This window comes from Physcomitrium patens, chromosome 18, assembly GCF_059467195.1.
Source record: "Physcomitrium patens ecotype Gransden chromosome 18, ASM5946719v1, whole genome shotgun sequence".
NCBI classification, from domain to species: Eukaryota; Viridiplantae; Streptophyta; class Bryopsida; order Funariales; family Funariaceae; genus Physcomitrium; species Physcomitrium patens.
Window position 1 is genome coordinate 12,258,636 of NC_143427.1, and position 8,514 is coordinate 12,267,149.

Genomic DNA, 8,514 nt, shown 5'->3' on the forward strand with positions numbered 1-8,514 from the left:
ACAAAATCCTTCCTATAGAAGTAATAACCAATGGTCATAATAGCTTTATGGTATTTAATATCATTAGATCTCTTTCTAATCCAATTATTTTAAGTTTATCATGGTTAGAAAAATACAACCTTTGAATAGATTGGATTTCTTGTACTTTCAACTTTTCTAAAAGTATACATAAGAGTATAGTTAATCAAGTAGAAAATCACAAGTCTAGTATAATTAAACCTATGTTTGTAAGTGCAAGAGCTTTTTTGCATGTTACAAAAGAAGGATCATCTTATATCATTTATGCTATACCTGTTTCTAATGGTACAAAGACTTCAAGTGACATTCCAAGCCAATATTAAGAATTTTAAGATGTATTTGAAAAAAAGAATGTGAATACCTCTTCAAAACATTGTTCCTATGACTGTTCAATTGACCTTTAAGAAGGATTACAACTACTATTTGAACAAATCTATAATTTATCACAAAAAGAGTTAGCTTAAGTCAAAGAGTATATTGAAAAAAATCTAGTTAAGAACTTCATACATTATTCCAAATCTCTAATAAGAGTCATAATTCTATTTGTAAAGAAAAAATATAGATCATTATAGATATGTGTTGATTATCAAAGACTCAATAAAATAACCATCAAGAACATGTATCCAATACTTTTAATATCAAGACTTCTTGATTAATTAAAATAAGCTAAGACCTATATAAAAATAGATCTATAAAGAATATATAATGTGATATGCATCAAAGAAAGAAATAAATGAAAGATTGCATTTTGAATTAGGTATGGATATTTTGAATATAATATCATGCCTTTTGGACTTATAAATGCATTAGTAGCTTTTTAACATCTTATGAATGATGTTTTTGAGATTTTTTGGATGATTTTATCATCTCTTATCTAGAAGACAACTTGATCTATTCTAAGAACATAGAAGAATATGAACTTCATGTTTGTTGTGTGTTATAAAAATTAAGAGATATGAGACTCTATGCCAAGAAAGAAAAATATATATTCTATACTACTCAAGTTGACTTTTTAGATTACATCATTTCAAATGATAAACTTTTTATGGATCCTAAGAAAATTCAAACTATTATTAATTAGAAGATTCTAAAAATGGTATAAGATATGCAATATTTTTTGGAATTTACTAACTACTATTGGATCTTCAATAAGGACTTCTCTTGAATTGTAGCTCTTCTTATATATTTGACTTATAAAAATAAACTTCAATAAAATCAAAAAATAAAAGGAGCATTTGAATCTTTAAAGTTAGCATTTATTTTTGTATTAATCTTTTTCAAGGACAAGAATTTGATAAAAATAAATAAACAAGTGAGACTTTTTTCAAAGAAAGATGAAAAAATAGAAATAACTAAATATGTATATTAAGAAAGAAACTGGAATGGCTATTACCAAAAGATAAGGAAACTAGAGACCCTTAAAACTAGGCTAGAAGTAAGAAAGGAATTGATAAGAGTGAAGAAGGCTTTACTCTTGCCTCTATATAAACTATCTACCTAGGAACTACATGGCGATGTTCTGTAGGACCTCAAAAAACATGTTGACTTTGCAAAATATGTATTTTAACTTACAAGGCAAATTTTTTATGTAGGCACCACATAATCAGCTTGTTCTACAAGCTATCAATATGTGTGGTACGTGGTTAACTTGTTGACCAAGTTTCTAACCTATCAATCAAGTAGAAACATATATAAAGTCAAAGCAGTATCTACGAAGCTTCTAAGAAGCTTCTCTAGAATATATTATGAAATTAATCTACTTTTATCTATTTCTATTCATTCATATTAACTAGGTAATAATTACAATAAATATATATCCATGACATTACCTCTCTTCTAGGGACGAGTTCTACAAGGAATAGCAATCATATGTCGAGAAAGTCTAAGATGTAGCAAATTGTATTTGCTACATACTTTGATCTTTGTTCTCTTTAAAGATGATTGATAGGGCCTCTCAACCATCAAAAGTGTCTTAAACGAGGGCGCAAAGACCACTCAGTTATTTGATTGTTGTTAAAGCCTTCATAACTTCCTTTAAATAAAAATATTTGGAACACCTTTAGAAGTTATTTCTACCTCTAGTAAAATCACCAAACATCGGTAGTCCCTTCTAAGATTCTGATATCAAATGTATTGTATCTTGCCATCTATTCGAGGAAGAACATATCATTCTTAAGGATCTTCATCTTCATTACATCATCTTGAAGGTTGTAACAATTGTAATATCTCGTCCAATAGGTCAACAAACAAAGGCTCTTTAGTCAAATCCATTAGTTGTTGGTTTTCCATCTCCTCACCATCACAACTACAAAGAAGCTACAAACAAGGATTGAAAGTAGAATGTTATCTTGCTTAGATCTTGTTTCTTTATAAAAAAGATTTTCATCTTAATTTTGATGGATGTCGTTGATGAAAAGCCTCCACGACCTTGTCTGTATTTATAAGATTTTTTACTGGCTTCCATGTGCGTTCATTAATATCATATCTATGCCAATAGACAAGATATTCCAATTTATTTTGGTACTGCCTTGAATCTAGGACTTCTTTGACTTTGAATTCTTCATTATTATCCACTTTTATAGGAAGAGGTAGAGCTTGTCTTCTTTTTGGTATGTCCACTATCTTGTATGGTTCAAGAAGAGACACGTGGAATATTAGATGGATTTTTATTGATTTTGGTAGATATAAATAATATACATTAGATGGATTTATACAGAAATAGAAAATGGTCCAAGCCTTCGATAGTCCAACTTGTCACAAAGACGAGTGATCTTGATATTGCAACAAAGTAATCATACCTTGTCATCCATATGGAATGGTGGTTGTTTCTTTTGATAGACATCTGTATTGATCTTTTCTTATTCTTGAGCTTCTTTTAACTGCACCTTCATTATTCCATGTAGCTCTGAAAAATGATTTGCCAAATCTTTTGTTGTAAGATTATCAGCTTTTGAAAAATCAAAAGTATAAAGTTATAGATGATAACCATAATTGGTAAAGAAATGTATTTATTTTGTACATCTTAAATACTGCTCCAAAACTTAATTAACACGCTCTGTTTGTCCATCAATTTGAGGATGGAATGCCAAAGATAGTTTTATATCCACTTTTAGAATCTTGAAAAGAGTCCGCCAAAATCTTGATACAAATTGAGTTCCCTTATCTGATATAATATCCTTGAGTAATCCATGATAGTGATAGATATTGTCAAGAAAGAGCTTAATTATTTCTTCACCTATGATGGATTTTGTACCTAGTACAAAATGTGCCATCTTGGTAAAACGATCTACTATCACGAATATAGAGTCATAAGAACCTGAGATTAGAAGATCCGTGATGAAATATAGAAGCAGAAGACCATGGTTGTTCTGGAATGGATAATGATTGAAGAAGTCCGTAAGGTTGATGACAAGGAGTTTTTGATCTTGAGCAAATATCACAAGATTGTATAAAATCTTTGATTGCTTTTTATATTTGGGACCAACAAAAGTCTATAGATATTAGTTCCAAAGTTATATTGTACCGAAAATGTCTTGCTGCTGGAAAGTCATGACGAGCTTGAAGAACACATAATCGAGGTTCACCTTCAAGAACATATAGACATCCCTCAAAATATAGTAGATTGTTCTTGAATTCAAACTTGGAAGTATCATGAGACTTTGAAGGATTTTCTTTAATATCACGAATAACAGGATCAGAAGACATACTTGACTAAACTTACTTAATGAAAGTTGAATCAACAGTTAGTATTGATTTTATTGCTTAAAGATGAAGATGCTTTGGCTTCAAGAAAATTGTCCATTGTTGATCAAAAGCACCATCTTCTGTCTTTGGTGCAAGGTAAGATTGTTTAAAGAGTGCATCTGACAAAACTTGTTATTTTTTCAATTGATAAGTAATCTTAAATTCGAATCTTGACAAAGACATATTCTAATGGGCTTGGCAATGATTCAAAATACATACTGATATAAAATATTCAAGGTTCTTATGATCCATATATACGGTGATTGTATTAAGAGCACCTTCTAGACAATGGTGCCATTCTTGAAATAAATCCACAATTGCAAGGAGTTTTTTGTTATAGATCTTGTAGTTGATCTTGGTTGCTAAAACTTTTCTAGAATGAAAAGCTATTGGATGAAGTTTATCATCTGTTCCCATTTGTAACAATACAACATCCAAAGCAAAGTCTAATGTGTCTGTTTTCATAAAAAATGGCTTAGAAAAGTTGACGTGATATAAGATTGGTGTAGAAACAAAGGCCGTCTTCAAAGCTTCAAATGCTACTTTCGCTTCTTGATTCCATTGAAGTTTGTCTTTATAAATCAAACGTTGTCGTGTTGTAATACGAGTATACCTTGAAAACATAAAGAAAGGGGACTTTTATTAATATTCAGTTACCTCGAATATTGGGAGCAACGACCAATTCCAGTGCAAATATTGAGTGGCCAGGTTCAGTCACTCCGTTACAGTCAGCCAGGGCATACTGAAATGCTCCATTCGATTCCAATAACGGGAGTCAGCAGGAAGGGAAAGGACCAATTCACGCGACGGGTGAGCTTGGTTCGAAGAGCCAATTGGATCCAATTTCGAGAATCCAATCCGGGTCTTACTACTGGACTCTTATCCAATATGAGACCTGAATTGGCCGGGCAATCCAATGCAGTCTAATTACAGGAACATCTAGGTCTTACTACGGGCCTCAGCCAATCTGACACGAAGGACCAGTTTGATCCAATTACGAGGACATCCGGATCTTACTACTGGACTCTTAGCCAATATGAGACCTGAATTGGTCGAGCAACTCAATGTGGTCCCGATTACAAGGTTTCGTTTCTGTTTCAGGCTGTCCTGTTCTCTGTGCAATTTTGGGGAACGTTGTTTTCGGTAAATGGATTTCTTAAAGGTAAAAATGGAGGAGAAAGCTCTGACAGCGAGAGCCAATTTCGGATCTAAGCCTTGACGGTGAGAGCCAATTTTGGATCCAAGCTTGACGGTGGGAGCCAATTCCGGATCTAAGATGAAAGATTGAAGAAATTCAGAGGATAAGGTTAGGGGAGAGAATAGTTGAGGGGGGGAGTTTTTTTTTAAGAAGGATTGGGGAGAGCTAGCTTCATGCTTCGGGCAGGGAAAGAAGACAGAGAATTGGGTTTTTTTTTCTTCATAGGGTTTTCGAAAGACTGAGGCAATCGTTGCTGAAGTCAATGTTGTAATGGTGAATCGAGATTTTTAATGAAATGGGTTTGATTACTCTTGACTGTTTTGTGAAATGGAGTTACGTCTGTGATTGAAGGATTAAAAGGGTGTCTATAGGATTGAGTATGCAGAGTGAATGAAATTTATTGGATTAATCTAACAGGACAGTCAGTGGATACAAGATCGTAAGTACAAAGCGGTATTGAAGATTAACACTTTGGGTTGTTCGGGGTTCTCTGTAACGTCTAGAGACGTACCGGTTGAAGCAAAAAGGACTTCGACAAGCAGTCGAAGGGCATCCGTATAGATTTATGGTGTATTCTTGCAGTTGTTTGTATTCCAGCAGTCAATAACCGATAAACTGCTTGAATATTGGCGAATCCCTATACTACCTTCTACAGCCAGATGCGTGGCGCGTTCTCGAGCAGGAAAGCACGTAATACGACCAAAGTGGTGAACCCGACGTGAAAGCTTGAGGTGGAAGGTATTGGATTTCGGTTGATTTTATCTTTATTTTATGGAAAACAAAAATAAAAATTTTGAAGGATTTTCGGGAGAAGTTTCTGGTGGGGATTCTTCTAAAGGACAAGGTATGCACATGGATCCATCTATTGCTAGTATGTTTGAAGCCTTCTCATTGTGAATGCAGCAACAGCAAAGTAATGATCGAAAGGAAGCTTTGGCAACCAAAGCATTACAAGCAGTGGTCAATAAAATTGATCAATTTGATGGGAGGAATATTTTAAGGTATTTAAGATGTTATGTTCGTGAAATGGAATTAAATCGGATTTCAGAGAAGAAAATGGTTGAACTATTTGGACTTGCCACGATACCGGAGATAAGAGACCATATTACATCGATTACTGATCGTTATGGGAATTCATGGGAGGTTTTTTTACATGCATTGAAAAACGAATATTTCTTGGAAGATGTTGATCGCATTACTAAGAAGTTGTTTCTGGAATGGATTGAACGGCCCAATAAAAATTTGCAAGCAACAGAGCTACTAAGGGAATTTGAGAGGCAATACTTTCAATTATCGAAGGTAGAAAAATTGACATTAGAGCTGAAAAAAGTTGATCTATTTCTTCAAGCTGCTGATGGAGAATTGTAAGAGAAATTAGAACTCCTTCTTGAAGACAAAGAAGAAGATGAAGGATTGACAATGAAGTGGAAGAACGTTGAAGATGCGGTGGGGTTGCTTACAAAAAAAGAAAGGAGGAAGGATAGGAGCAATATTCCGAAAACAATACAAGCACCCAAAGCTCCAGTGCGTACAACACCACCAACAATGCCTATAGTTCAACCTTCGACATGCTTGTCAAAGAAAGCAGATATGGAGATGGAAGAAATTATACGAGGAATACGAGATCTTCAAATCAAATTGGTAAGACTTGAAGAGAATACTTCTATAAATAATTCGAAGAATGTTTCAAAACAAAGATATGTACAAAGATGCATTTGGTGTGATGATGCTTCACACACTAGAAAAGATTGCAATGAATTTAATAATATGATACGGCAGGGAATTATTTGCTGGAAATATGGAAAGATAGCATTGAAAAATAGAGAGGATCTTCTTCAAACCAATTTTGGCAAGGGAAGAATGAGAGCATTGGTTCAAGATTACCTAAAAGAGCATGAAACAGCAGCACGAGAAAGTGCAAGTTATGGTGCTAGAGTAGATGATGAAATTGGTGGAAGTACGGAAACTAGTGAGTTTTGAGCTTCTGCCGTTTCTACAATGCAAGAAGGGAAATTACCTCGAGAAGCATTATTGAGAACTGCAGCTACAATACAACGAAGAACAGGTTGGGAGGATCTTGTTGAGTCTCTTTCAGTTCATGCATATATTGCTAAGAGCCAACATGAAGCTTTGATGAAAGAAAAAAGACGAGGAAATTTTGATGATACTAGAGAAGGAAAGTCTTCTAAGAGGCAAACTCGAGGAGACAAGGCTCGGGAGGCAGCTTCACAAGAATTGCCTGTAAAGGATACCTCAGCATCATTGGAAGAAAAAACAAAGGAGACAAAAGATAAGGGCAAATCAATTGCTTATAAGCTACTTTCTGACATTGAAGCGGCAACAGATTTGAAAGGGGTGCTGGAAGAACGTATATTAAATGCTAAGATGGAGTTCACATTGAAAGAAGTCTTAGGAATTGCAAAGAAGAAGTTTCATGATGTTAACATTGACAGCATTAAGCGAAAGAGGCAATTAATGGGCGAAACTGGAATGAGTCATGCTATTGATGCAAGAATATATAGAGATGAAGAAGAGGTTGATATTGGTTACAAGCAACCAACAAATGAAAAGAATGGGTATAATCAGCGAGTACGTTTCAAAGATTCTAGTGACAAGGAAATGGAAACTTTGAGCCATTATACTCGAAAGCATTGGGCAAGGGCAACTACTGAGGTATTGGTGAAAGTAGGAGATATAGAAGAACCAATTGTTGCTTTAGTCGACCATGGTTCTGAAATAAATCTCATGTCTAAAGATCTTTATAAGAAGCAAAAATGGCCAATTGATATGGAACATGGATGGACAATTCGAGCAGCTAATAACACACGAGGCGAATTATATGGAGCTTGTCCAGATGTCAAAATTCGGATTGGGGATGTTGCGATGGAGCAACATTTCTTTGTTCAAGATACAACGTCTTATCCGTTGATTTTAGGACAACCTTATATCACGACAACACGGATGGAAACAAAGGTACTTGACGATGGTTCTGCTTATGCAAGGGTACGTAGCGAGGATGGGAGGAAAGCTGTACAATTTCTAACAGTACCTCCTAACCATGAATAGAATCGAGATAGGTTGAAGGAGAAACCATTGCCAAAGATTGTTGAAGGATTTAAGGATTTTGGAGAGGTACCACTGTAAAGCGAGATTATGGAGGTACAAAGGAGGAGGTACTCTCGCGAGATGAAGGTGCCTTTGATGCAAGTTTTATTGGTATATTGGAGAATGGAAATATTATGTATAAGAAAGTTAATGATTTTAAAAGAAAGGAAAGAAAAAGATTATATGATATTGAAGGACAATTACGCAAGTTAGGTACATTGCAAGATGATGAGAGGATTTTGGGTGTTTATGAAAAAAATGGACTGGAAGATTTATTGGAATTGATTACATCTATTGAGTTAGGAGATAATGATAAGATTGTTGAGATTCATTCAAGAGAGGTTTATACCATACTTGAATCTTTTCAAGCACCAGAAGTCACTGTAGAGACGAGATATAAAATGGTAGATAAGAAGGTAAAGCCTGTTGTCGGACCATTACCAGAAGAT